The sequence below is a fragment of the Empidonax traillii genome, unplaced genomic scaffold (genome assembly GCF_003031625.1).
Source record: "Empidonax traillii isolate 1590-97213 ecotype Southwest subspecies unplaced genomic scaffold, ASM303162v1 scaffold451:size1465578, whole genome shotgun sequence".
In the NCBI taxonomy this organism is placed as follows: domain Eukaryota; kingdom Metazoa; phylum Chordata; class Aves; order Passeriformes; family Tyrannidae; genus Empidonax; species Empidonax traillii.
Window position 1 is genome coordinate 272,210 of NW_020955644.1, and position 27,897 is coordinate 300,106.

The following is a 27,897-nucleotide window of genomic DNA, read 5'->3' on the forward strand; positions in this document are numbered from 1 at the left end:
CTTTTCCTTTGCTTTTAAGAAGGAAAAAAAGCCATATATATTTCTGATTCTTTGATACAATCCTGCGAAGGCCACAGTGGATTTGTTATAGTAGAAAACTGGAGGTTTCTGTAGCAAAGACATCTCCTACCTTTGAATTTGTTGGTCTGTTCTGGAAGTTACCTAATTAAAGGTACTGCTGAGAAATCAGTGGTACCATGTCCTGTCATGAGCACAGTGTGAGTCCCTTTGTGGGCTCAATTTTTTTTTATTGAGCCTTGATGTCTGTTCTGGAGATACTTTGCTCCTTTTCAGGATAGAAAAGGTGCTGTGTGGCTCCACCTTCCTTGCTCTTTTTCCTTGAAATCATGTATTCCACGTTTCAAATCTCTGTGTACAGACAGTGATGTTAATCAAGCTCTGTAATGATGAATTTGTTATATACCTGTTCAGAAAGAGAAGCCCTTCCCTGTCAGACTCACTTTTCATGTTGAAGGAAAACCAAAGCAGTTTGGTGCTGGGAGTGCAGGACTGCATGTGCTGGCAGTGGTGGTAGATGAGGTCTCTCTTTAGCTCCTTAACACAATGTTTTAGTCCAGACTGTGGCTCCAGGAGTTGGCAAACGAGTTTGCCACGTAATTCCTTATCAAAACCAAAAGCCTAATTAGGAACAGGCTTTAGCTTCATGAATCTCAACTGTCAACCTCCAGGCAGCTTCTGAGAACCAATTCCCCCCAGAAAAAACCAAATTGCCTCACTTCAGGAGCCTGGGGTAGCATTGAAACTGTTCTGGCTTGTCTGTGGTGGCTTGGCACTGCTCCACTGTCATCAACTGATTGTTGGAGTAACAGAGAACTGTTTGGGGCTTTATAGGGCTTTTTGGGACAATCCCAGCAGTTGCATTGTTAGAGCCCATAATAGTCTGTGGTTTTTACAAAGGGGGTTTTGGCTCCCCAGGATGACTTGCTGGTCGGTATCTTAGTTTGAGAATTGTTTGTAAACCCTGTATTGTGTGACTGGGGGTTTGAGTGTGGGGGTCGCCAGCTCCACTTGCTTTGTGCGGCATCTGCAATGTGCTAAAACCCCGCTGAAATGCACTTTAAGCTGAGCTGAAATCACTGTAAAAATTGGCCTTATTTTTGCACTTCTTTCCGTATGTAAAGACTTAGTGATACCTTGTAATATTGCCAATAAAAATGTGAAATTATTTAGCAGTAAGTGTTTGTCTTTCATTCGTCATGTGCTGAGCAGCTCTTTTCCCCATTATTATTAAGATGATTTTTCGTGTAATAAACTTCTATTAGGTGGGAACTGTAGAGATTGAAATTTGCAGTTTGTGCACAGAATTACTCAATTTTAGCGTAGAGAATGTGATTTAATTTGCTGAGCAGCCTTTTAGGATTTTCTTTTAGAATTGCAGAGAATTCCCCAGAACCTCCCAAACTTTGCTGGGTTCACTCCTGGAAAACCTGGTAAAAGCTTGATGGAGAAGAGGCAGATTATCCTGTGGCTGTTCTGATGGAACACCTGAGTCAGGAGCAAAGCCCAGTGAGCGTTTTGGCACTTTTGTCCAGTGTGTGACAGATGAAATCCTTAGGGAATATAGATTAGGTGGGTTTAAGTGACATTTTAAGTAGAATGTGATTATTAATTGCATGAGTTTCACACTTAAAATGTACTTAATTTTCTTGGCAAAGCAGTGTGTGGAGTCAGCTGCCTTACAGAATGAAACCTTTCAGAGGGTGGAATAGAGAAAATAACTAATATGCCATAAGTTTTTTTCCAATTTGTGATACTCAGAAGGAGTTGGTGTGGACTGCAAATGATGCCAAACTACAGAACTTTACATTATGAATTTTTGGGATTTCAGTGAGCTTTGGTGGGATAAGCAGCTGCTTGGCAAATTTTCCAGTGGAAGGGCAGGGAGTGGAACGAGATGAGCTTTCAAACCTAAACCATGCTGTGATTCTGTGAATTTGACTTAGTCATGAATTCTGCACCATTTTTCCAAAGCTCAGTCCCACATGAATTATTTCCTCTTGGACTCTGGAACTGATAATCAGAGTCATGAACTCTGTGCCAGGGAAGAGGCTGCACGGAATAAAAATGTATTGTTGCCATCTACTGGTAACACAGTGGGAGTCGCAAGACAGGTGCAGGGTTACCTGGTTTAGTGTTAAATCACGTGAAGTGTCAGTGGTTGGTGGGTGAAAATCAGTCTGAATTAAACCCTGCCATGGCAGGAGGTTGGAACAAGGTGATTTTTAAGGTCCCTTCCAAGTCGAACCATTCTATGAATCTTAAATACTCACTTCTCAGGGCGGTGAAAATGGAGCTGGGGAGTGAAATGAAGAGACTTGCAACACTTGGATACTGTCCAGCAGGGAAACAGGTGATCTGTCTACCTCAGACAGAGCCCAGTAACATAAAGCACACAATTTTATTTACGAGGAAAAGAAAAAAAAAAAAAATCAATCTGCGTAAAGAACAGGTTAAGGCAAACAAATCGCACATGGAATAGAAGTGGCCGGATGGTTGGGTGGCTGTGCTGTCACACCTGGGCCCTGGCTTGCTGGAGGTGAAGAATCTTAGTTTACGTGTTTGAAGAGAGGCTTTGCTGTCTCTGGGAGCATCCCTCCTGACTTGCACGGGGTGCTGACTGTCCTCCTGTTGTGCAGGACGCTCGGCCTGTGGGTGTAACTTCAGAGAACAGCAAACCACACGTGTTTGTGAGGCCACGGGTCGTGCTTTTGCATGGTGGTTATTTAGGGCTTGAGGGGGGGGGTGTGGGGGAATGAAGTTTTCCATTTTAGTGTTGCTTTTCCCCCTACATCATAACCGATTTCAAATGGTGCTAGACAAAAACTGAGACTCTGAACACCAAGAGAAATCGGTCAGCCTGTGTAAGAGACGTTTTCCTGGCTCAGAGAAGGATCCTCTTGTAGATGGCAGCTATGGATTCTTTACAGATGACTATTCAGAGCTCTGATCAAAGGCTTCATCCGCACAGCAATCGTCTTTTCTGGGTGTAATGACATGTTGGACAGCAGGGAGGTCGAGCAAAGATAGTTCAGCTTTGTTCTGGTGGTTGGGATGCAGGGGTGGAGAAGTGAAAACGTTCCTAGAAGTTACCAGCAACATATTTAAAAATAATTCTAGCAAAAGGAGTGGGTTCCGTGTGTGTGACATCACCAGGATGCCCATGGCAGGGGTTGGAACAAGATGATCTTTAAGGTCCCTTCCAACCCGAACCAGTCTGTGATTCTGTGGTTGCTGAAGGCACTGTTATGTTTATATTATTGAAGGGAGTTTCTGTGTGTGTGCAGAGCCAAGTCTCTGGGAGCTGTGGAATGAGAATTCTATGGAGGTAGAGTCCCCAGGCACAGAGTGGTAAATCCATTTGCTCTAAGGTAGTAAATTAAATGTTAGTGCTAGAGATTGTCTAATAAATGTGCTCTGCCTGTCAAGATGCAAGAAGTACCACGTTGGTTTTCATGCAATTTCCAGATCACTCTACTCTGGACAACTTGAACTCATATCCATTGTTTTATTAAGTAGAAGTACATTAGAAGGAGGCTGTTCTGTTGTGGCCCTGGCTTGGGAGGGTGTACAGGGGTTGTAGAAGTGTCTAGAAATCAGATGATGTTACAGAGCGGATGGCTGGCAAAAAAAAAAATACCCTTTGGAGAGAGGGCTGGTTTAAGGAGCAGAGGCTGTTGGTGAAGTGAGCAGCTGCTTGATCTCTTCCCACGCTGTAATTCTTGCTCCTAGAACACTGATTTCAAATGGTGCTAGATACAAAGTGGGAAAATCTAAGCCACCATGTGAAACCAGCTTCCAGAGGAAGACACATCTCGTGCACGGCTGCGGGCTGAGGGAGAAAATCCTTCATCTCCACCGTACCTAGAGAAAAATTCATTGATTTAATTGGATTAGACAGCGAGACAGTTAACTTGGGGGTAATTTCTTTATGGACACACGTTTGTGAATGGCTGAGGCTGGTGTAGGAGAAGTTAAATGTGATGAAGAAACCTCCCCAGCCTGGCAGTGACTGTTGTTTCCTTTCCTGGCCAGGTGGAATGCACTGAAATTCTTACCAGCAATAGTGATACAGGTTTCATTTCTTTGTAGTGATGGGGTGTGTGGGGGAAGTGTGTGTTGTACAGAAACACTTTTTCCATGCAGATGCAACCAGGCTATAAACCTCATTCAGACAGAGTGTTCTGGCTTTCTATCACTTACTGATCTCGGCATCATCAGAGAGGACAAGGCCACATCAGATGGTTTTTGTGACAAGGAAAGGAAATGTGACTGTCCTGATGGAACTTCCTCTGTCAGCTGTCTCACGTGGCCTGTAAATTCTTTTAAATAAGCAAGAACTCGGCAGGTTTTTGTGGAAAAACTTTTTAAATTCTGCAGGGACAGTGAAAATAAATTGGGATTGAAAGTGCTTTGAGTGTGGGTCAGAACAAAAAGGCAGCATTCATAAATCCGACTTGCAGAGGGTTCAGTGAAGTTGTTGAGGAAGGGGGAGAGTCTGCAAATGGGTGGCTGATGGTTCCTGGAGCTGGAATAGGTGTGAGCAGTGGTGTCCATGTCTCAGTGCAGAGGGAATAGCTGGAGTGTCAGGCAGCCTGTGAACCACACAGGAGCATAATTTGGGAGCTGCCAAACCCCGGCCACCATGTGTGACCTGTGCTGGTGCAGAAGCTGATGTAAGATGGAATCAAGCGTGGCAGAACTGGATTTGGGTGTTTCACTCATGGATGCCCCCGGGGTTTTGGCAACACCTTGTATTAATTTTGTAACCACATCCAGAAAAATGTGCTCTGCTGCCTCCATCCCAATGCACACTCACAGGCAGGAGAGGAAAGGCTCAGAGAAAGGATGTCCTTCCAAGAAAGAGGGGTGGAGGAAGGGGAAAGAGCTGTACTAGATTACTGTGTCTGGATATTTACTGTAGTTTCTAAATCCATTATCTGGGGCAGCAGGGTGAAAGACAAGTGGAAAGCAGGTTCCCTCCCCAGTGTCTGTCGTGCTGGCACAGTTATTTATGAGGCACCCTCTATTATCAGGTGAGATTTACTCCTGAAAAGCTGGACCAAGGGTTGCTGCTGCTGAAAGGTTGCAGCACAGATCACAGAATCACTGCAGCGTCTTTGAGAAACAGGTTCAAAGTGAGGGTTGCTTTGGTTTTTATCCTGTCTCAGTAGTAAGCATTAAAAAGAAATCTTTATCAGGATTTTCAAAAGCAGTTGGGGGAAATTTCACTTAATTCTGTGCTGCTGAAAACAGGAGCTTCTGTTGAAGTATGAGACTTACAGGGACTGAACACCTAAGCCCACCTTCCCCTCTCCAAAGGAGACTAACCTTTGCAGAAATACTGTGCAGCAGTTGAAGACCAATAGCTCATTTATTATTTACAGTTTTGATAAAACCAGGTTTCACTTCAGCGTAATTAAGATGCTGCTGGCCCTCCTCCAGGCTACCTGAAGTTTCTCCTGTTGCCTTAACGAGCTCCCCAGAAGGTGTCAGCCCATTTTGCCAAGGTGCAGGTACACATTTTGGGAAGGATACATCTGTGTGTGTTCTCCTTCCAAAGCTAACAGCATGTTTGGGCAGGCAGCAGGCAGAGAGGAGGAGAAAAAGAGCAGTTCAGGATGCTGTGATACACAGCACCTGACTGGGAATATGTGCATGTGCAGGGAAATAGAATCACAGGATGCTTTGCTTGGAAGGGACCTTAAAGCTCTTCTTGTTCCACCCCCTGCCACGGGCAGGGACACCTTCCACTGTCCCACGTTGCTCCAAGCCCCATCCAACCTGGCCTTGGACACTCCCAGGGATGGGGCAGCCACAGCTTCTCTGGGCAACCCGTGCCAGGGCCTGCCCACCCTCCCAGGGAAGAGAATAAACCAGGACTTGCCTCAAGCATTTGCTGGTTGTGTTGTACATGTGGACACACGTGTGGAGACAGGCAAATACTGTCAGTTGACTTAGTCAAAGTGGTCTGGAGTTTTCAGTAAATAATAGTAGGAGAAGTACACTATTGTGGTTCTGGGCTTTCCCTCCTTTTCAGATGTTTTGGTAGCAGGGCCCTTCTTTCAGAGGAGCATCTCAAAGCCTTTCACGGACTTCACACTGTTTTACACATCTATAGGACACAAAGGCAGAAAGGGCCTTCCCTGTGAAAGGGAACTTCCTTTCTAGCCTAAGACCTTTAGTCTGCAGGAACAAGGCAAGCCTGGATGTCACAGGCTTGATTTTTCACAACCTGCACCTTTTAAATGCATTTCTGGGGCATTTACAGTAAGGGAAACCGATTTCTGTGTGACCCTGAGTGCACCATAGATTTTTTTTCCCTCCCTTTTCAAATCACGGGGTGAAACTTGTGGTTCCTCAGACTCTGCTCTCCCCTGGAGAGAAATATTCCTGTTTTACATGCAGAAAGGCTGAGCTTGATGCATCATCCTCCCAGTGAAGGAATGAGTCAGCCCAAGGCCAGGTGTGGGACGGAGGGGTGTGACAGTACAAGTGGTGACCTGTAAGGGGAGTTGAAATGAGTGAACTTCTAAGGTTTCAAAAAAAAAAAAAAAAAAAGCTTCCTGAGCCCGGGGGAGCTTGTAACTGCATCTGTTTGTTGTGCAGGTCTGGTGCTGTGTGCTGCTGCCTGGGTCAGGTGTGGACAAATGTGCCTTAACTTGCAGCCTGAGCCAGGCCTGAGTCTGTAACGCTCTGCGGGTCAGCAGCGCTGGCCTGGGCTGAGGAAAGGCAGAGGAGATGCTGCACTGCTTAGAAAAGTTGATGCTTGTGACTAGAAATGGCTCTGGAGATGCTGCTGCTGCTGTTACGGGCAACAAAGACATGTACTTCTCTCGAGAGTTTAAAGCATAATGGAGATTTGATTTTTTTCTTTCCCCTGATTGGGATCACAATAAAAGCTCTGCATTACAGTCATGAGTTGAACACAGCCTGTTCCTTTAGTCCTACTATTGCAGCCTTACAGCTGTAGTATGAATAGGGGTTTGGGGTGAGGGTTTTTCTTTGCTTGTTGGCTTTTCCAGATAATCTTGGGCAGGTCAGGTGGTGGGGAGTGTCCATGATGGCTGAAATTTGGCTTGTGATGAGGTCTGAGAGGTGCATCTTAGCCCTGAAGACCCACTGGTGGGGGGTTAACTCTTGCTGCTCTGACTGAGTTGACAGAGCTCATTCCCAACGTGGGTTTGGTGCCATCCAGGATTTTCCAATGCTGAGCCACGTCTGGCAGTTGGCATTGACAGACAGGAATTGGGGGCTTGGATGCAGCAAACCTCATTTTCAGGGCAAGATAATTCAACACTAACAGACCCAGGCACTCTGGGTGATGTGATGGACCACACCAACCTTCATTTTATGGTTCTGCCCTGCTGATCCATGCTTTCTGTGGTGCATGGGTCTAAAAAGGAGGCTAAAAAACAGTGCAAGAGACCTTTAATTTGTGGATTACAGCTCTTTTGGAGAAACCTGGTGATAGCTCATAGCAGAGCAATATCACTAAAATAATCAGGATTTATTCACAAGACCTGTTGTGTTTTTTAAATCCCAGACCTTTGGTTCAGACTCCTAACTATGTGTAACATTTTATTTGCTATTGCTTGTCCCAAAACTGTTCTGAACTGGAGGGAGCAGTTTTAGCATGGTGATCGTTCTAGGTGTGCTGAGATATTATTACTGCAACAGTTCCTGATCTTGTGATTCCCCTCTGCTCCTCTGAAATTGCTGTGACTTGTCTGGAGTCATAGTTTTGCTCCACCTTTCCTTGGGAAACCCACAGCGTGTTAGGAGGGCACAGGAACTGCTGAACCTCTGGGTCCTGGGTAGGATTTCAGATTTCACGAGGAACAATGAGGTGAAACCAGGCAAACTCACACAGGGGAAGAAGAGCATTGCACTTACATGGCTGAGGTCGGGGAAGAGCAGTAGGAAAATACAGCCATGAAAACTCATCGAATTTAGAGCCCCACACAGCTTGAGTGAGCAGCACATTACAAAACTAACTACGCTCAAAGCAATGATCCTCCTAAGGAGCTGAAACCAGGAAAGCCATTTTCTATTCCTAACTTCTGTACCTAAGCATCACCTTCGAATATAAAGTATTGATTGCAGGGCTTGAGAGCAGTCACAGGGAGATGATTGCTGTGATTTGTATAGTCAGTTCAGGAACACGGTGTTCCCCCAAGGCCACCATTCCAGCTCCTTTAGGTAATGTCAAGGGAAGTAATATTTTTCTTTTGTGTCGTTCAAGAGACAAAAGAATGTCCTGTGCCAGTGAGGAGCATAAGGAAACAAATACTGCCAGATGTTCACTGAAGTATAACCTGCCTTTAAACCAGATATTTGAAAACAAGCCTTTAGTTCAGCACTGTCTGCAGTAGAAGGACCTGGCAAAACAGCCAGAGAAAAGCACTGACCAAACCCCTGACTGACTCCCCTGAGCTGCTGATTTGTACCTGTTCCCAGGATTTCCAGCACTCTATCACTGAAAATTTCACTGTATGTTTGGGAATATTTAAGAAACATTTGAGCTCTACAGCCAAATCCAAGCCCTGTGGCGGCTGCTGCTGGACTTGTGTGCACCCCCGTGAATGTTTGTGTGGGGAGCTCAAGAGATGTGCTCAACTCAGAAATAGCTCTATTCCTTGGAAAGCTGGAGGGCTGAATCACACTGTGTTGGCTCAGTTTTTAGCAGACAAGCCATCACATATGCCTCCCTGTAGGCGAAGAGTCGTCACTGGCATCAGGATTAGCAGCCAGGTTTTTACCTTTGGAAACCAGGGAATAATGACACAGAAGGCTGAGGCTGATTGTGAGGAGGCTGCCCAGGGCTGGGGGCTTGGGGAGGTGGGTTGGCAACACTGGGAGCGGGAAGGGTCTGCTCGTGTCCCTGCTTGGCCTGCTCTGCCCCCTCTGTTCGAAAGGAGCCAGATAACATGCCCCCAAATTGAACTTTGGGCACTAAATAAATTACTTTGCTCAGAGGCATTAACCACTCCACTGCTGCCTGTGAAGCTGAGACAACTCGAGCCAGCCCTAAGCACATCCACGGCCAGTGCTGTCCTGAGGCCACTGAAAATAAGAGTGACAAACAGTGGACAAATAGGAACACTGGAGAAAAATGTGGAAACCTGGGAGGGGACAAGACAGCTCCTGAGCTGAGGTACCTAAAACTGAAAGCACCAGGGAGACACCACTGGCCTGGGAGACACTGGTGAACTTAGAAAGCCTGCAGAGTCCACCTGCTAACGAGCACAGAAATGCAAATATACACAGACACTTTTTTTCTTCTGGAACAGAGTCTATCTCCTTAAACTTAACATGCCACTGCTGATTCCCAGCAGTCCAGAGGAAGTCTTGGGGGAAAAGGGGATGAGAGAAGTAGTGCAAACTTTTTGAAGTTTTGGAGGAAAAGGGGATGAGGGAACTAGTGCAAAGTTTTTTGCAGTTAGCACAAGAAGCAAATTACAGATAGGGATTTTAAAATGCTTCAGAGACACGGGATTTTTTTGGAGCTACAGTTTTGGGCTCAGTAGTCCACTACTGCAGTAATGCTAATTATCAAGCTCGGGATTCGAGCACTGCCACAGATGCAAGAAAAGTGGATTGGGAGTTCCTGAACCAACTGGTTGCTGACCATGAGTCAGGGGAATGACCTTGCAGCAGGCAGCTCGCGGTGCCGCTCTCGGAGCCGTGCCAGTATAAACGGCACTGGCATCTCTGAGTGCTGGTGGAACCATTTTGTGAGCTTGAGAGTCCAGCCTGGCCTTTTCTACTGCTGCCTTTGCACTGAAACGTTTGGGTGGCTGAGAATGAGCCAGAGGAGTCCCTTCTCATTTTGTAATGAGGGCATCTTCACAACCTGGGCTTGGGACTGTCTGTATCCATACGCAGATATATAGAGGATGTGGACAACTATCTCTTGCCTATGTACTTGTTCATTAACATCAGCGTTACAGCTGTTTCCCAAATTAAATCTTACCCTCTCCCCCAGTCACACCCATACTAAACTATAAGAAAACACCGTGATTAAGTTTTAAAAAACATACACGGCACCACTGAATTTTCTGGGAGTGATTTGTGAGAGGAGTGAGGGTAGAATACTTGGCATCTGGTCATTTTAATTAATCTTCCCAAATAAGAAAAACATTTGCTTGTAGACTTTAAGCTTCTCACGGCATCAGGAAAGCTCCTGACACCGAGCCCAACGCTGTATTTGTATAACATGGAAATGAACAGCAGCAGCAGCAGCAGCAGAGCTGCAGGCTCCGAGTCTACTCTGCGAGCGACAAAATGGCCAGGGGTGCTGTTGTGTTCATCCGAATCCCTTCGCCATTTGGGGCCGTGAAATAGGTGGATCCAATGCCCCTGACCCTTCAGGTATGGTTTGAACTTGTAGCATCAATATTAAATTGATGTTTCTAACCATGTTCGAGCTCGTGCCCTCATCAGCCTCGCTCCCTAAAGCACAGACAGGAACGAACAGCAAAATTCGTCTGCGTCACAGATGTAACATGACCATCGGCAAAACAAGTGCAAGGGGGAGATCGTGGCTGTCTCGTCACTCACAGAGCCTTCCTCCACTAGCAAAGAATAGGATGGTAATGCATTTAAGTAAGTTCACATCGTGAGCATTTGCAATCCCGAACTTCCTCGCCCGAGTTTTCGCGGCCCTTGAGCGGTCAGAACGGCCGAGAAAACTGCGTGTGTTTTGCCAGCGAGGGCCGGCGCGTTAACGAACGCTGCGTCAGTGCTGCACCGGGGCCGAGGCACGCAGCAAACCCCGCTGCCCAGAGCAAGGAAACCCAGACACACGCAAAAATGAATCAGCTTAACACGGTGGCACACACACACGAGTGTCGGAGGGAGGAAGGAATCACAGCTTTCCCGAGCTGTTTTGTGGCAATACCCAGAAAAGGATAATGGAACAGTTAGCCACGTACAGCTCACGGCGACAGTGCCGCCCCTGTGCACGCAGTCACTGCTGTCCTACAGAAATATGCCATGTCCCCTTCTTAGCCTTGTTTCTTGCCAGTCCCACAGATTTACCTGCTGACAGTAACCTCAATTCCTGAGTAATGAGATTTACAGCTGAAGTTTAACATTGAAATAACTCCTCTTTTATCTGTGTCTCCTTACCCTCCCTGCGTTCAGCCGCAGTTAAACTAACTGTGGCCAAAAAAAATGGTGGCAAAGGGAATTTAATCAGGTACACCCCTGCACTGAACACTGAACCAGCTGCCAGTGGCACCTCCTCTAAAGCCCTGAGAAATGTCACGAAGCAGCACTAGCTTTACAAATTACAGGGTCCTCCACCCCACAACTGTGACGGGAAAACCACAAAGAGTTGTCCATGCAGCCAACACTCAGGAAAAAGAGACTCAACCCACCCGTCTTCCACACAACCAAGCAGTCATGGCTTAGTCCAGCTCCCGGCTGTACAGAATTCCCTCCACAGCTGCCTGGGACTGTTCCTGCATGTGTGTGTGTATTTATGCCTGTCTGTCTCGCTGCAGGGACCACCGTCGTCGCTGCTATTCCTGTTGTTCCCCTGCTCTGCGGATCTGGCGCTGCAGGAGGCAAGGATGCTCCAAGGGAGCCAGCTACAGCCAGCGAAGGCTCAGTGAGTCAGGAGGGGTTGTGACGACTGCAGTAAGAGTCTGAAATTCCCTACGGAATCTGGCAGAAAAGGAGGGGAAGGAAGAAAGGTGGAGATGGGGAAAGAGGGGAAGAAAAGTGGGGAGTGGCACGTGGTGCCTGTTTGGTTCTTCCCTCCCCGTTCCTACCACCGCAGTGCCGTTGGAAATGGCGTCCTCCCCTCCGCGGAACTGCGCAAAGGGACGGAGTCGGCGAGAAAACCGCAGCGCCTGCGGCCTGTGCCACCAAACCCCCCAAATTCGGTCGGGGTGGGGCGTATGGTGGAAGTACAGCCCTTCTCTCTTTCCCTCAGAGCACCGTGCAGGGGACAGGCTACAGCTGAAGTGATGGAGACGGCGGGCGCGCTGTGTCTGAGCCGGTTCCGAGCCCAGCGGTTGTTGCTAAACAACCAGCCCTGACGCTTGAGATGTCAACGAGTGAGTAATATAGATTAAACGCTTATGCTATCACATCCTTAAAGTTGTTTAAGCCTCGGGATGATGAAAGGCTATGGAATAATGTTCCCTGCCATATGAGAAAGCAAAGTTACCACTCCACTGCATAATCGGGAGACTTCCTCGGCCAGAAGGACCAAGCTCAAGGCTGGTTGTGTCCTCAGCACTTCCAGGCAGAGCTGCCATCTTCATTGCTGGTCACTTTAAGAAGAGAGGTGAAAAAATAGTATTGTAAATGGTTAAGAGAGAAAAATGTTCTCCCCTTCATTTCCTCGTCCTCTCTCTGGAGCTGCTCTCTGCCCTCAGTCTCCCGTTCATCCTGACCCAATCCTTCCTGATCCTTCGGTCCTTGGTTTCTAACGCTGTTGTTGCCTTTGCAAACCTTTACAGACCCATCACGGAGGGCAGTCCTGGCTCTCCCTGACATTACCGAGCCTGTGGCAAGCTCACCCTTGTGCAAACAAAAGCCGAGTTTGGGCAGGAGTCGTTTTCGCTTCTTTAACTGTTCCCACGACATAATTTTCAGGTGCAATCCCTACCCCAAGCCATCACAGTCCTGCTAACGCTCAACCACTGTCTGAGGGAGAAGAAGGCAAAGGAGAAAAGCCCCAAACCGCAGCACTTTCCCTTCCGCCATGGTCTGCAGCTCTGACACGTCATCGTCGCGAGCGGACGGCGGAACGACACCTCGGGGAGCACCCCTGGATGTGAGGGCTGGCACCCACCACCTCGAGGAGTTACCCAGCTCCTGCCTGCCTGTGCCCGAGGGACACCTGGAATCCTGAGATACGAGGTGGGCAGGGAGTGGTGGGCAGTGGGCAGGGAGGAGGGAGCGAGCAGGAGGCAGGGAGAGGGCAGAGAGCGGGCAGCAGGCAGGGAGCAGCAGAGAGGGAGCAGGCAGTGGTCAGCAGTGGGTAGGGAGCAGCAGGCAGGGAGCGGGCAGCAGGCAGCGGTGGGCAGGGTGTAGGGGGTAGGCAGGGAGCAGGCAGTGGTGGGCAGGGAGCAGGCAGGGAACAGCGAGGCAGGGAGCAAGCAGTGTGGACAGTGAGCAGGGAAGGGGCAGTGGGCAGGGGGCAGGCAGAGTGGGCAGCGGGCAGGGAGCAGGCAGGGCACGGGCAGCTGCCGGTACTTTGAAGCAAGTGAAATCAACGTCGGGGTTTGACACCCAGCCCTCGGCCAATCCGGGAGGGCTTTTCACCTGCCATCACCTCCTCCGCCAATGGCGCGGCGGCTCCGGGCCCAGAGCCCTCCCCGGCCAATGGGGAGCCGGCTCCGGCACTTAGTTAATGATGCAGCAGTACAGGGAAGACTATCACATGTGAGCTGGCCGCCTGCCAGCATGGAGACACCGAGAGAGCAAGGTAAACAACTTTCCAACGCCAAAATGATGACATTTAATCCCTAAATGCTCGCTTCCCGTCTCGACTCATCTTTAACCCCTTTCAGCTGGTGTGGAAGCGTCTGGAAGGCACCGTCTACCTGTCCCCCCCAGTGCTTTTAAAAACTGGACGACATGCCCTGCAATGATCACTGCGTCACCGTTTGCCACTTTCCGAACTACGCAGTGACAAACCTCCGAGCTCGGAATCGCAGGGCGCCTGTTAACCCCTCCACCAAACCCTCGCCAGCATGCCAGCCCTCAGGGAGACGGGGGAGAATAAAAAGCCCAAACAAACCAGGCAAACGGCAGTCTTTGCAAAGTTGTCATCTCTCCCCCACGACTACTACCCTCCTCTGCAGTACAGCAATGCCGGCAGGAGTGACATTAGTACAACCTGTGCCGTCGTTCCATTGAGAAAACAGCTCTGACGCAGAACAGAGCAACCATACCCAGCCAAAATAATAACACAGGCACTTCGGGATCCGAACTTGGGGGACGCCGGGGGTGAGGGACGCCCTGCCAGCAATTAAAAATCCGTGGCTGCAGCTCCAGCCCCATCCTGATCAAAGGGTACGTACGTGAGGAAGGCGAACCGGACCGAAGAGCTGTGCCCGTGCACCATCTGCGCAGTCCTCAGCCCTCCGCTCGCTGTGGAGCGCCGCAGAAGAGAAGGTTCCAGAAATTTCCTTTCTGTTAACCCTTTTGGTGTCTGCCCACTCTCCCTCCCCGCGGGATTAAGCGCGCCGGGTCTCCAGCATCGTCAATGGGCGAAGCCTCCTACGCCAACCGAGCCCGAGTACGACGTCCAGGTGACAGTGGATGGTGGCAGGAGCCCAGCCCGTGGTGTTGGTGGTACTTCTCTTCCTGGAGCCCTCTCTGTCTCTCTTGCTGCCTCTCTCCCCTCTTGCTGCAGCAGGGCTGTTGCTGGTAGACCTATCGACGGAGCTTGCTCTCTCACTCTCTCGCTGAGCTCTGTGACGCAGCTCTAAATTCTCCAGCCTGCTCCCTGTGTTATAAGAGCGGAACTGCAGCTTTCCAGGGAGCCCGTGCCAGCGGTGCCAGGGCCAGGCAGACCGGAGGGAGCGTCGCTCCTGGACTCTGCACCTTTTTTTGGCAATTATTCTGTTGCTCACCTCTTGTTTCTGTGCTGCCTCCACGGCTCTCAGCCTCGCATCTCCTGCTCTGCTTCTGAGTCATACTTACCAGGTTAACTCTTTTAGGATTGGTAGTCAGCAATACAAATCTCGAGCGAGAGCAGCTGAAACCACGGCCAACTTTGTGGTGGTTTCTGCTTTAAAAAAAACCAAAGCAAATCTTCTTGGCTCTAAAAAAACAAAAACACACACACACACACGCACGCACACACACGTTCCAGTGGAGAGTTAGTGCTTTTTGGTTAACTGTTTCGGTGACAGGAACCATTACTCGAGTTCCTAAAATAAAATATTTTAGGCCTACGTCCTGCAAATCCTCAGCAGGCAGATACCCTGAAGCACAAGGCAGCTTTAAAGGAGCTGCTGCTGTGGGTAAACGCAGGTCTTCTGGGCAGGAGGCTACTGCTGGCCCCACGAGACCCTGCTCTGCTGGCCACAAGACATTGATCTGAACGTGGTTCAGCTGCTGGGCAGATGCGTGGTGTGAGATAAGGCACTGAAAGTGCCATAACGCTACAGGATCTTCTTAATCTGAGCAGTATTAATAAGTGTTATCACACACACAGATTCAAAACGCTCGGCGTAGGCAGGGGAACTAATAACTGCGTTCCTGGAGTCACCAGAATCCAATAATCCCCGACAAAGACAGTCCACAAGCAGCTCTGTATTTCAGCACAGCAGGCGTCACCAGGCAAGAGACATCTTGCAGCTGAGCACTCTCTCCTTGCCTCTGCCCCCCAAATCCCTCACATTAACTCCGGTGCCTCCAGTCAGGTTCAGCACCAGGCAGGGATAGCAGAGCTCTCCCGGTCTGTAGCCTCAAAGCTGGCGAAGTGTGGAGGAGGATCCGTGGTGGGTGCAGCTCCTGGGGATCAGAGGAGCTAATGGAGAGGCAGCACCGTGTGAGGGAGTTCATGTGCCGGCCTGTGTACACAAAAGAGCCAGGCAGCGAGTCCTTTGGAAAACACAGAATCCAGGGAGAGATCCCTGCTCCACACCTACATCTGCCATTTTAATTCCGACTTCAGAGCCGGCTGCGAGCGTTGGGTTTTTCACTACAACCAAAGCTGAAATAACCACTATTTTTTCCCTTCGCAGCGTCTGAAGAGCCTGAGCTATTTTGGGATTTGTCTGTACTACACTGAAAATGACACCTGTTACGCACAGACACAAATGAGAAGAATTACAAGCTCCTGGTTCCTCAGATGTGATTCTGCAGAAAATGGAATGAGATCCTGCGAGGCAGGGACCTGGGAGAGCAGCACAGGCAGTGCTGTGGGGTGAAGGGGATGACCCCGGTGAACTGAACAGCCAGACACCAGTACAAAAAAATATAAAAAGTCTGTTGGAGCTGATGCAAGGGGAAATCAAGCCTCCATGTGACCAGAAGAAGTAGTGCATGATCAACTAAATGCCACAATACATGGTTTCTTATGCAATCAAACCCATGGGAGTTCAAGCCTTGCACATACACTTTGTGGCCAGAGCTGCGAGGATTAACTCCTTCGGTTAACAACGGCGAGAGCGCCCGGCTCCTGAAATGAGTCACCCTCGCTGAAGTAGGCCAGTGTTTGCTGCCATGGGAAGCTGCCTGTGCTGGTTTCAGTTACCCCCCTGAGTTATCTCAGAAGCTCCAACGTGCAGGGTCAGGGCGGATTTTCCACGTTCCCCGTTTTCCCCGCTGGTTTGCACCGCCCCAGCTCTGTGCAGGCAGAGGGGCCACCTCGCTGGACCCACCAGCACCACGGAGCTCTGAACGTGACTGAGCGAGGTAAAAAACACTTGGAGCCTCAGGAAGGGGACAGCTGACTGGTGCTTTTAGCTCCCAGCGGTTTTATCAGTCGTGTGGTGTATTAAGAAGGTAAAATGAAGCTTTGATTTATTTGAAATTACCTCTTTTTGGTTGCTTGCATGGGAAAGGTGGCATGCATCTTATGGTTTGCTTTCATTTGAAAATCTCCAATCCTGAGGAATGTTTCTACCTTTACCTGGCTGTGAGTACCTTCTGGTGGCACTCAGGCTCCCAAGAAGACTCAAAGCCAACACTGCCCTGTGTGCAACTAAGTGTGTAACTAAGAAGACCTGGCACAGTGGAAAACTTCAGCACTTGGAACTGAGTAAAGAGGTCCCAAAAAAATTAAAGTCATGTTCTGGCGCTGTTTCTGTAAAGAAATAGAGGCCATCATTCCATAGTAGAAATTTAGTCTGCTTTTCAAAGTGGAGCCCACATACTTATTTTCGACTTTTTGCCTTTTTTTTTTTTTTTTTTTTTTCCCCTCCAAAGTCTAAAAGCAGGAAACAGAGCTTTGGTTTTGTAAAAACTGCCTATGAGGGTGCAAAGTCCTGGGCTAGAAAGCAAGCTTGGTAAATGGAAATATTCCACAGCCACGGTTGGAAGCAGAATGATCAGTATCACCGTGTGAATGGCAGTGTGAGAATCCATTCCAAAAGGAGGGCTCGCAGCTGATCACAGCTGGGCCATGGGTTAAAAAAAAAAATAAAAAAACTTTTTATAGTGTAGGCACTGTAACAAGATTTCACAACTTGTAACTGCAGCGCTTCAGGCTGGATGTCGGGGGGAACATTTTTTCTTGAGGAGCGTGGGAAGGATTGGAACCCCCCAGACACCAAAAGCCTGCTGTCATTGACAAGAAGGATCAGGGAGCAATTCCTCAGTGAGCACAGGAAGTGTGGGCTTGCACTGCTTCTGGGCCAAACTGTACCTAAAGGTTCATCCTCAGTTCTCCGGCGTCTCCCGTGCCGTTCTCTGCTGTCACACTGCGATGACCTTAATAGCAATAACACATGGAGGCTGACATTCCAAACATCTCCCCCTCTCCTGCACATCACTGTTGCTCTGGTGGGTGATAAAACAACCTCTGCCATCCACTGAGGAAGGCCCTTGGTCTTTTTCACGATGAAGGAAACCCTCGTGGTCCTGCCCCGCGCTTCCAGCTTCCTGCTGGCGAAGCCTTGGCTCGGCTCGCGGATTAAATGCCATCGGCCACACCTTCCTCCACTGCAGGAAACACATTGTTAAAATCAGGGCATGTTCCTGTTTAACTAAAAGGCTGAGATAAATAATCCAAAGGCCCCGATTATGCCAAACAAATTCCTGCCCGAGACGCAGCAAGCCCGGGCAGCTGTAAATCTGTGACCCCTCGGCCTCGGCATCCACGTAAGTGACGTCTTGGCACATCAGCAGGGGAGAGGCTGGGGATAAAGGGAGGGAGCCAAGAGTCGGGCAAAGGTGGACGGGGAGAATGGAAAAGTTCCTTCCCTTGAGCAATCTGGAGTCCGAAAAGTTGCTTTAAAATGCAAACTAGTCCGTTTTTCAGGTGTTGATGTAGGGAGGGCTCTTTTTTTTAAGACCTTTTATTTGTCAGCCTTACAAAGAACTCACCACCTCTGTGAAATGACTGTTTCCAACAAAATTCTGTGTCGGCACAGAATTCTCAGCCAGCTCCATTCAGGGAATACCATCAGAAACAGGGACGTGTAGCCCATCTGCCAGGACTATTTCCCCTAAGCCTCACCGATCAGAGGGTAGTTAATTTTTAAATTTTTCTTTCGACTGTTGAAATAAAAAAAAATCATCCTTTAAAAAACCCCATAATTAACTCTTTGCTGCGGCAAAACAATTGTCTGCATTGACCAGGAATAAAGTAATTTTAGTTGTTGCTTGGGGAAACTGGCAAGTTTTTCATGTTTTCTTTTTAAAATCAATATAATTTTGCATAAGGGAAGGCTGAGTAAAATAAAGGTTAAATAATTTGACCCACGTTGTATGTGGGATCAGGGTCAAAGCTGACAGGGCGTTCCTTGCTCCCAGATTTTATTCAAGTTATAGTCCTTATTCAATTATAGTTCTTTATTGTCCAGAAGGCCCCCAATCAATTGAGACAGAAGCTGCTGGAACAGCCTGGCTTTGGGAGGAAATGGATAAGGAATTATTTCAAGGGGACTCTTTCAGTTTTCAAAGCAAAGCAGAAATAAGACTTTGAAGCCTTCCTTCTATTTTCACGTGTACATAGAGAACAACAGATAATTCATGGTCTTTTAGTGCCACCCTGACAGGCACCAGGACATGCAGATTTCCAGGGAAGTAGAGACTCGGAATTCCAAAATAGGAATATTTGCTAACACAGCAGCCTGAGTCCACGAAGGGATATTTTTTTACAGTGTTTTTTCCCACTGTGACAGGAGGAGAAAAGCTACAGAGTCACAACAAACATTTAGTTTTTTTCCAAAAGGTTTATTGTTTTCCAGACAAATTCAATTAGTGAATTCCAGACCTGTGGCCAGTGAGACCTTTTCTCTGCCAGCCCATAAAATCACAGAATCCCAGAATGGTTTGAGGGGGAAGGGACCTTAAAGCTCATCCCATTCCACCCCCTGCCATGGGCAGGGACACCTTCCACCAGCCCAGGTTGCTCCAAGCCCCTTCCAACCTGGCCTTGGACACTTCCAGGGGTGGAGCAGCCACAGCTTCTCTGGGCAATGTGTTCTTCTTGGAACATGCTGTTGCTCTTGCTGGGGTCCCAACCAGCAGGAGGAAGAGCTGCAGGCAGATAAATAGCAGTAAACCCCTTCTCAAACAGTTTTAAAGCTGGTTCCGTGCGTCTGCTTGGGTGTGCACAGCTGACACTGCACCGGGAGCAGGGTGGGGGGTTCATAGTCCTCTCTGGGGGGTGGTTCAAGGGAATTGGATGGAACAGCTGGTGCTGAGATCAAAAGCCCTGCGAAGCCAGAGGTGTGGGTTTGTTTCCCAAGAGCTGTCGGGGATGTGCTGGCGTGGATGTGTTGGCATTGGGGAGTCACATTTGCATAAAGCGTTTGCATTCTCAGTGCAAAGCCAGCCCACGCAGCAAAGCAGGCTCTGAAATGGGAGCCTGCAGGTGAAAACCTGGCCCCTCCCTTTGAAAACCTGGAATTTACCCTGTGAAGTCTAAGAAACTTCCAGCTGGAAAAGCCGGGATCCTTTTCAAAGAGATGGCACCGCATTAACACGGGGGCCGCTTCAAAGCAGAGCTGTGTGGAAGCCAGGTTCAAGTTATTTGGGATATTCAGCCCCCAGCTCTGCCCTGGTCGCTGTTTTCAGCATTCCTGGTGGGAACAGCAGCGCTCTCCGGACCCCCCGGCCGCTCCTTCCCAGCGCTGGGAGAGGCCGCGAGAGCAGCTCAGGCTCCGCAGGTTTTACTCCGCTCCAAACCTGAGGAGCCAAGAGCGCTGAGACAAAAGGAATTATTTCAGCTATTAGCTGCTAAGAATAGAGCCGGCGGGGGTGCTGAGGTGCCTGACAGCGCAGCCGGAGGAGCAGGGATTGCAGTGGGAGCACGGAAATAGCCCTTCTCCACGCTCAGCGCTCGGGAGCTTCATGAGTCACTCAAGCGCCCGGGCGGGGGGACAGGTGGGGTGCGGAGGATCCAACAACCCTGCCCGTGTCCGGAGCAGGACGTGCCCCTGGGCTGTGGTTTTGGGGGAGGCTCTTTTTTTCCCTAAGGGGAGCATCTTCCCAATCCCGGGGCCATGGACCACCCACGGGAGAGCACGAGTGGTGCGAGGAGAGCTCCCACCACTGCCCTGCTCTCTGCTTAAAGGTCCCACTCCCCTTCCCGGGGGACGTGTCTCCCCAGGGCCACTCCTGCCGCTCTCGAATATTTGCAAAAGCCAAACATTCCCGGGGAGGGGGGGGAAGGCAGCGGGGCCGGAGGAGTCTATTGATGTCGATCCAACTGTGTTCCAGGGTGTTTCCCTAAGTGCTAATCACGAAGTTCCCTTTGCAAATACATCATAAAAGGTTAAAGACCCGGGCAGCAGATTATTTAAATGCGGGGCCAGTGACTGAGGAGGTGCTCAGGGATGTCTTTAACATCTTGTCCTGATGCCATTTAGCACAAATCCTATTGGTATCACTGTGTGTTTTTATCCAATATAGCTTGGAAGAGGCAATTTTCCTTCTGTGCTGTTTGTGCAGCCCAGGGTACAACACATTCCTGATCTATGACGAGGTTTCCAAACTCCATAGTAAAATGAATAATAATGATAGTAAACGTTGTATAACTTTTTTTTTTTTTTTTAATACAGCAATCTTTGTATTACTTCAGTGCTGGATTTTCCAGTTATTACACGTGGGCAAAAAAAAAAAAAGCTTCTTTTTTTTTTTTTTTTTTTTAACTGCTGTATCCACACAAAGCAAAAGAGAAAAAAAACCCAAAATCAAGGATTAAAAGAAAATCTTTGTATATCAGTGCTGGGTGCCACCGCAGAAAAAGAGTCGAGCTGGACGGAATTAAACATCTCAGCTGGAGCGTGGACAGGGCAGCAGACAGCCTGCTAAAAATAGATTAATCCTAATTACGGCCACACTTCTGCTTTTTCCAGGTTTCCCGTTTCACGTGGGGGGCATGGGAGGCTGTGAATGGAGAGGGGGATCGGTGCCCGCTGTGGGAGCAGCGGGGTCAGGGGGCACTCGCTGCCCCTTATTGCATAACCCTGGAACACGGAGTCCTGGGAGGGAGCGCCGGGAATGACGGCAGTGCCCCGGCCTTCGGCTCCAGCTGATCAGCACAGGCTTAACTCAGTGCCTGGCCTGCAAATCTGCTCCCCACACTTAACTAAACCTCTGGAAAACCGGGTTTCAGGTACCGTGCGCTTTGCTGTTCTACAGGTTTAAACCTCACCACCCTCCTGGCTCCCTGAGCCACCGGAGAGCGTGTCCTGTGCCAGGGCTGCTGGCGTGGTTAAACCCCCGGAGCGGGGCCGTGCCATAAATCCCTGCTGCTTTTATTTCCTCCTGGACAACGTTCCCACTCGCTGCTCCTCACAGGCAGAGTTACAAAATGTCTAGCACGAAATAAACATATTTAAGCCTCTGTTTTGCAAACTCCGCTGGTTTATTTCTCCCGTCGAGTCCACGAAACTATGGCAAACAACTATTTTCCCACCCTAAAGGAAGTATGTTAATTACCAATTTAAATATTTAGCCATAAAAATGTATCGCTTCAGCTACAACAACTTAAGTTTTGTTTAATCAGAAGCCAGGAGTGAATTCTGTGGGCTTGCTTTTCGTTCCTGTGGCAGTAACCAAGCACTCCTCCGATACCTTGGGTTTACCTGAGGAACAACTCCCACAGGCATAGGGGGAGCAGCATGAATTTCACTTAAAGTGTCCAACTGGGCCTGTTGGGATGTTTTTTTTTTAAAAATAAAAGTCTTGATGAATGACAGGACACAGCCATGACAGAGGCAGGATCTGTTTGGTGACAGTGTCGTCCCCAGGGCTGGCACCTGTCAGGTTGCTCTGAGTGGGGGTGAGGCTTCGGATGTGCTGGGGGGCAACGGTATTTTTTGCTTGCAGCTCATCAGAAAGGATTTCAGTTTACATTTTTAAAGCTCATTTGCCTTTATACCGAAACACAGATCCAGGATTTGGCTTTTTTATTTTTAATTAAATGAGAAAGAGGCACTGCAGAGCAGTTGGTACCTGTGGGCTGCCAGGCACTCACCTGAGCTGACAGAAATTCTCCTGCACATACATCCCTGTTTGGTCTCTCCAGAACACAGTCCCACAGAGCCAGTCTCCTGCATCCCAGCTGATGCTGTAGCATAGTTTTTGGCTGTCCCACAGTCCTGGCTGTCACTCCTGCTGTCACCTCCCAGCTCCCTGGAGTGCCACCCCTGGGTACACGAAAACCTCCCATTAAAAATTTCACCGACCTTAATGTAACAAAGCAGTATTTTTCCAATTGGGAAATGAATAAACAGGGAAAAAAAATTTGTTTAGACATTCCTAAGCAGCTTGTCTAGAGCACTGCTGTGCCACGTCCAAGAGCATCCCTCCTCCCCTGTGCCCACTCTTGCACCTGCACAAGGCGATGCCATGAGCGGGCAGAGCCTCGGACCTGACTTGGAAACCCTACGGATACAAGGGCACATCCCACTGAATGTGCGTGTGTCTGCCAGCCCCTGCCTGGAGTGAGCGCTTTTATAAGCACAGCAGAGATTGGGAAATGTGCTGTGATTCATCTGAATCCCTGCAGTCCCCACTCCCACCCCAGCTCAGCACCCACGAGCGCCCGGGAGCTGCCAGACGCAGCACCACGCCTGCCTCCGGCTCCTCACCCGGCACCCGCTGCCAAAGGAACGCCCAGAACTTCGAGCTCAACGCCACAAATTATTTATTCTTATCTGGGGAGGAAGAGAAAAAAAAAAAAAATCCTGAAGTGCTTTTTATTACTGAAAATTATCATATTGGGGATTATCATATTCATCAGCTGGGCTGGATCCGCCGGCGCCGGCGCTGACCGGGGCGTTTTGCTGTTCCTGCTGGGATTGGTGCTGGCAGCTCTGGCTGAGGTTTCTCTCTCCCTCTTGTCTCAGCCTGGAAACTGGGATTGTAAATTATTTTGGCCGGGGATAAACTGGCCTAAATAATTTGCTTGTACAGCGCTGAGCCACAGTGGCCTCTGGGTCTCAGCTGAGCCTTCTAGAGCCTTCTAAAAATAAGTAATTCTAAGCTGTTATCTTTTAAAAATACTTGTAAAAAAAAAAAAAAAAAAAAAGAAGGAGCAGGAAGAGGATCCTTTCCCAGCTGTTTTGTCCTCAAACTGCCAAGCTTTATTTTTTTTTAAATGGTATTTTCTTGATCAATTCTCTCCGTAGCTTTTCATAAAACAAGGGTCCACAAATTTAAAAGCTGGGGCACAGCAATAATCATTTGAAAACCACTAGTTAAGGTCTAAAATCCAAGCTACCGGTAACAAAATAAAAATTAATCTCAAAACAATGTTTTTACGCACGAGTTGATTACTCTTCCCAGCCTGGAATTATTTTGCAAACAAATATCAATTAGAGAGTGAACTTTTCTTCTATTTTTTTTTTCCTAAATAAAAACAGATATGTCATTTTTCAAGATATTTTGGATTTTTTCTTACTTGGCCAATTCTTATTAGTCACGTTAGTCCCACTATAGATATTTTTTTCCCTTTCCAAAATGGGAGACCTTTGTTTTGAGTGATTCCTTTGTATAATTGGTAAAGTAGAAAACAAAACATTAAACATTACAAAACAAAACAGCTTTGCTCATGTTCTTGCCAACTATTTTCCTCTTAAAAAAAAACCCCACATAAACCAGCTCCTTCTCAGCCTGTTTTACTCCTTTAAAGGGGAAAGGAGACCTGAGGATTCACGTTCATCCCTAAGGAATGGCAAGGACGGGGTTTAAGCCTGTAAACCAGACCTCAATATTATTCCTCCCCCCTAAAAAACCAAGAAAATAAAAATATAATGGTTTGGGTTGGAAGGGACCTTAAAGCTCATTTCATTCCACTCCCCTGCCAGGGACACCTTCCACTAGTCCAGGTTGCTCCAAGCCCTGTCCAACTTGGCCTTGGACACTCCCAGGGATGGGGGTATATTGTGATTAAGGTGCAGAATATTACAATATCACACACTGTGATGAAGGTACAAACTTCTAAGGCTTCTTTAAATATCTGTTTTGTGCAGCACACCAAAGCTCATCCATATTATTAAGGGATTAATAGTGAGAACACAATTTATTTGTGGCTGCCCTGGGCCAGCAGCCTCTGCTCTTTAGATCCATTCCCACGCTGTCACACTTCATTCCTTAGGGCTGGACCATCAACATGTGGGATTGCAATACTTCCAAGAGTGATCCTTCTAGCAGGCCCTGTACCTCCTGTTCATGGAAGCTGTGTGGTGTGTCTCTCTGGGAGCCAGGGACAGCATGGCTGGCTGATCCATCCCAGCCTGTGCCAGTGCCCTGTGGTCCTCTACCTCCAACATGGAAAAACAGTCTCCAGGTAAAGTGCTTCCTTGACTGAGAATTCCTCTGAAATACTCAGAGAGTGAAAGCTCAGGAAAATCAGAGCTTACATCTGGTGTTAAAATTTGGGATGCACCCAGAAGGGATCACAGATCCCAAGGCTGGGATGGGCTCCTTCTACCCCCAGGAGGCTGCTCTGCCCCAACCCAGTGCCATCCCTGAGGCTGCTGAGCACAGGGAAGTTTTGGGAAGTTTTACCTCCACGCTCTGGGCTGGGTGGGGGCTCAGGGGTTTCTGGAGGGGGGTGCCACCCCAGCTCACAGTGCCTCAGGTGTGCCGGAGTGGCACGGGATGTTGTGCTTCTTGCGCCACTGGCCCGAGTTAACCCACAGCCCTATTTTCCACCTGTAACCATGGCAACCTGAGTTATCTCGCAGAGGTGCCTGTCACCCCGTGGTAGTAACACCCTGCTCCTCACAGTCCCACCACTGGGATTATCCATGTGCACATCCCGACGTGTGGGGCGGTGGTTGCAGCGTTCCCGTTTCCAGTGCGACCGCGGGAGAGGCCGAGTGGGAGGTGAGGAGGAGGAGGCAGAGGAAGAGCAGGAATGCTGGAGCAGGCCAGGGCTCTCAGCAGCACAGTCAGCTCCTTGGCAACGGCAGGATGGAGTGCCAGGGTGGATGGACACAGCAGCAGCTCCGGGGAGGAGAGGAGCATCACCAGGAACGTGGCTTGTCTGATTTTGCCATGAAAAGAGCAGGTCTGTAGGATGTTTGGCTTTCAAATGATAGATTAAAAAAAAAAAAAAAACCACACAAAAAACCACACCACACAACCCCAAACCACAACCCCTAAGTGAACACAGCGAGTGATGGCCATGGTGCAGCTCAGCAGTACATGGAGAGCTGGCTGCAGGATGTGGGAAGGGCTGGAGCTCCCTGCCATGCCTGTGTGCTCCTCCCTGGCTGCTCCCTGGGGCTGAAAGGCAGGCCCCTGGCATGATGGATTTGTGCAGTCCCAGCAGCAGGGCAGGGCTAATTCTTGTATTTGCATCATTCCTTTCAGGTGACAAGCTGTGCTGAGCAGGCAGCGTGACGGCCCACGGTCACAGAGCGCTGGGAACCCGTGGGAGGCCAGGTAAACACACCGCAGAGGAGTCCCATCCCGTGCCCAAACACAGTCCCTCCTCATTTCACAGCCCACTACAGCCAGTGCTGAGAGCTGAACCATTAAAACATATTTAAAGGGTGCAAAATCTGCCTTATTCCCTCTCCCAGTGCTTTATGGAAATGACCACCTGGGTGGGAATGCTGTGGGAGGGCCACTGCCCTGGAGACCCAGTGAGAAAGTATTAGGGCCACAAGGCAAATGGTACATTGTTGTTTAAAGGCAAATATTTCTTTCACAGACCACTAATGCCATTCCTACAGCTCAGGGAATAAAAGCTTCCTTCTTTAAATCCCTGGAAGTGTCCAAGGCCAGGCTGGATGGGGCCCTGAGCAACCTGATCAAGTGGGAGGTGCCCCTGCCCATGGCAGGGGGTTGGAATGAGATGAGCTTTAAGTTCCCTTCCAACCCAAGCCTTTCTATGATTCTAAATCCACTTCACAGGCCACAAGGTGGGGAAATGTATCACACTCAGGTAACTGGAAGGGGCTGCCAGGAGTGGCTCAGGGTTACTGCACCTGCAGACTTCCAAGCTGGAGATGTAGTTGTTCCAGGACTGGAGAGAGTGGCAGGTAGGGAGACCCCTAAAGCCAACACACAGATGCCTTACAGCTTCAGAAAGCAAGAAAGACAGAAGTTGTGGTATCGAGACCACTTTGGGAAGGACCTACTGCCTCCTAATAACCTTAAATAAAACCACCCGACTTCCCATCTCCATGGTAACTCCTTCCTCCAAAGCACTTCCAGTGCAATTTGTTTTCTGTTCCTCTTGATTCCTCTGATGGTTTTAGAGCAGAACAGTCAAGGCTGAAGGGCTGGACCACAGATGAGAAACCACCTTTGCCTCTGACAGCAAGGGTCAAGCAGAGCTTCTGTTCCCTCCCAGGAGATACCCTTGGTACCTTCACTAACCTGAGTGGGATGGTTACTGACTGACGTCACCACACCCTCTGGTGTTCCTTGTCCTCCCTGTTCGTGGTAGAGGAGAGCTCAGAAGGGCCACCCTGATAAAACCCTGCTCCAGTCTGACAGAGTCACACTAAGAACAGGAATTATCCCAAGAACAAATATTCCCTCCAGTGGATCAGGAACCCAGAAGCAGGACAATGATGGAGGTGAGAAGTGTTTTGTCGGAGGGGCAGTGCATGAGAACATGTCTGAGCACAAGAAACGTAAGCCCGTTAAATATTAAAGTTCCAAAATTAAACCCTTGTTTATGTAACGACTGGGTCACTGCAGCTGCATTGTACCAAAAAAGGCCCTTTCCAGCGGGCACTGATCTCCCTCCCACAGCCTCCCCAGTGCCCTGGGGGCTTCCTGGTCTCTCCCAGGCCTCCCCTGAGTTGTGCCCCACCAGATCCACCTGCTCTGAGCAGGTCGGGGGGCACTGGGATCCCCCTGGAGTGGAGATGCTCGTGGAAAGCTGGTGCCATTCGCCTGTGCAGGGAGCAGGACAAGTCCCTGAAATCACAGAGCTGCTTTGGGACTTAACCCCAACACTCAGCTCCTCATCCTGCTGCTCAGTAACACCTCACAGGGCTGGGAAGGCAGGGGGAGCTGTTGCTGGCTCAGTGTATTAAGTGAAGTCCCTCCTCGGTGCCTTTTCCCAAACCTGCCCTTCTCACTGTCCCCTTACACCAAACTCGTTCCATCTGCAGGCCACAACTTGGATTTGGTGGCTTTAAACCACGATGAAAACTGTATTTGGGGCTGTCCTGTGCAGGGCCAGGAGCTGGGCTTGATCCAACTCAGGATATTCTATGATTTTTTAATTCTCAGAGTAAAGGATGAAACTGGTAGGGAAGACAAGTCTGCAGTCACTCCACAAAACAGGCCAATGTCCTTGCTGCTTCAGCTTGGCTAATTACAAATATAACAGCACTGCCAAACTGCAAGCAAGAAAATTTAAATGCAAAATACCAAAAAGAACTTTATGGAGCTTCCCTCCTGCAGCGTGTCTTTAAAAAGCCTTCTAAAAAGCCTTTTAGCACATTGCTAAACACACCTTTATTTATTATTTTTTAAGGAAAGGGCATAAAAGAACTTAATCCAAACTAAATATTTAACCAAACAGCAATTAACTAACAATGATGAATGGTAAACAGTCCTAGTCCCACGCTAAACGGGGGCTTTACAGCCAGTTTATCTAAGCTAAAGCTGCTCAAGGGGAAAGGCAAGTTTATTGAGTAAACTTCGTCTCAGCCACCTCGCTATTAAAACAGTCCACAAACAGAAACTGCATCATATATTCTGAGAGCAAAAGTAAGGAGCAAGAACGTAACAACCCATCCCATGGAAGTT

General features: G+C 48.8%; 2 long non-coding RNA genes across 4 annotated transcripts; one reads left to right on the forward strand and one right to left on the reverse strand.

Annotated features, from left to right (window-relative positions):
• Positions 1-9,300: 9,300 nt before the first annotated feature.
• Positions 9,301-14,479, reverse strand: LOC114063109. 3 transcript variants are annotated; one of them, XR_003572505.1, is made up of 3 exons: positions 14,064-14,479; positions 12,200-12,305; positions 9,301-11,691 (listed from the first exon to the last, which is right to left on the reverse strand). It is a non-coding gene; the product is annotated as an uncharacterized LOC114063109 (long non-coding RNA). The 3 variants fall into 3 exon arrangements; XR_003572506.1 differs by having other exon boundaries at positions 9,301-10,595; positions 11,403-12,305; XR_003572504.1 differs by having other exon boundaries at positions 9,301-12,305.
• Positions 11,982-18,541, forward strand: LOC114063110. Its single transcript, XR_003572507.1, has 3 exons — positions 11,982-12,086; positions 12,631-12,897; positions 15,738-18,541. It is a non-coding gene; the product is annotated as an uncharacterized LOC114063110 (long non-coding RNA).
• The last annotated feature ends 9,356 nt before the right edge of the window (positions 18,542-27,897 follow it).